General features: G+C 47.0%; 1 pseudogene; it reads left to right on the forward strand.

Annotated features, from left to right (window-relative positions):
* The first annotated feature begins 472 nt into the window (after positions 1–472).
* Positions 473–1,483, forward strand: LOC137165116 (olfactory receptor 2AP1-like; annotated as a pseudogene).
* Positions 1,484–1,860: the final 377 nt, after the last annotated feature.

The raw sequence follows: 1,860 nt of genomic DNA on the forward strand, positions 1-1,860 counted from the left end.
ACCAGAGAAACGGACCGTTGTTACCGTAGTTATTGCTCTGATCTGGCGGAGGGTGGTCTGCATGGGTACCGATGTTCTGTCCTCAGACCGGAGCAACGGTCTCAAATTGCAGTGGGGGAGGTCTAGGTTGGATATTAGGAAAAGGTTTTTCACTAGGCGGGTGGTGAAGCACTGGAATGAGTTACCTAGGGAGGTGGTGGAATCTCCATCCTTAGAGATTTTTAAGGCCCAGCCTGACAAAGCCCTGGCTGGGATGATATAGCTGAGGTTAGTCCTGCTTTGAGCAGGGGGTTGGACTAGATACCTCCTGAGGTCACTTCCAACCTAATATTCTATGGTTCTATGACAGAGTCCTGGCACTTTGCTCTGAAATCTACATTTTGCCTTAAAATTACAGGCTGTGGTCAGGAGAGGAAGGGGCTAACCTGAACATTTAAGGAATTTATTCATGAGACTTAGTTAACTGAACCCTATGTTCTTCCGATTCACTTGCACTGTTTGTTTTATTGATCTCAGACTCAGCCCATGGCAGACAGATTGGAGAAACCAAACAGCCGCCACAGAATTCATACTCCTGGCATTCGGGGATCTCCCTGACCTGCAAATTCTTCTCTTCCTGGTGTTCCTAGTGATCTACATCACAACCGTGGCCACAAACACCCTCATCGTGGTGCTTGTTGTGACTGATCGGCACCTTCACACCCCCATGTACTTCTTCCTGGGAAACCTGTCCTGCTTGGAGACGTGCTACACCTCCGCCATCCTGCCCAGGGTGCTGGCCAGTCTCCTGACTGGGGACAGAACCATCTCGTTCAGTGGCTGCTTCACACAACTGTACTTCTGTGCCTTTCTGGCAGCTACCGAATGCTATCTCCTAGCGGTGATGTCTTACGACCGGTATTTAGTGATATGTAAACCCCTGATAGATATGTAAACTATTATGAGTACCAGGTTTTGCCTCCAATTGGCTGCTGGGTCCTGGCTAAATGGTTGTCTGGCTATTACTATCTTTGTCTTATTCCTATCACAGTTAATATTCTGTGGCCCGAATGAAATCGACCATTTCTACTGTGACCCCATCCCACTGATGGAACTCTCCTGCAGTGACACACACCTGGTCATACTGATGGATTTCATCCTAGCCTGTGTATTCACCCTGCCCCCATTCCTGCTAACCCTGACATCCTATGTTTATATTATCACCACCATCCTGAGAATCCCTTCCGCCACCGGGAGACAAAAGGCCTTTTCAACCTGCTCCTCCCACCTCATCGTGGTGACAGTTTTCTATGGCACTATAATGATCGTCTACCTGCTTTTGAAAGGTGACACCCTGCGGGAGCTAAACAAAGTGTTCTCTCTTTGCTTTACGGTCCTGACTCCTCTGCTAAACCCCCTCATCTACAGCCTGAGAAACAGAGAGGTCAAGGCAACCCTGAGCAAAGCCGTCAGTAAATGTGGCTTTCACAAAACCATTCAGTGACTCTGAGATAATAACTTAACCTGAGGTTTTCAAAGTTGCCTGGGTGATTGAAGTGCTGAGGACAGAGCACAGAAGGGAAAAGGACCTCTATGCCAGCGGGTCTCAGCCTTTCTAGACTACTGTGCCCTTTCCAGGAGGCTGACTTTTCTTGCATACCCCAAGTGTCATCTTAATTAAAACTACTTGCTTACAAATTCAGACATACATTTCTCTATTTTTGATAGCCCATCTCTACTGAATAATTGCTCACTGTCTCCTTGTTCCCATAGAGTTATAGAATAAATCAACTGGAATATAAATATTGTACTTACATCTCAGCATACCTGAAATCCAAGCCCTCCTTAAGGTAAAGTGTGAGCCCCGCCACCTGGTTTTGA

Source organism: Emydura macquarii, unplaced genomic scaffold (assembly GCF_026122565.2).
Source record: "Emydura macquarii macquarii isolate MOO-44397 ecotype Brisbane River unplaced genomic scaffold, CSIRO-AGI_Emac_v2 contig_2762, whole genome shotgun sequence".
NCBI classification, from domain to species: domain Eukaryota; kingdom Metazoa; phylum Chordata; order Testudines; family Chelidae; genus Emydura; species Emydura macquarii.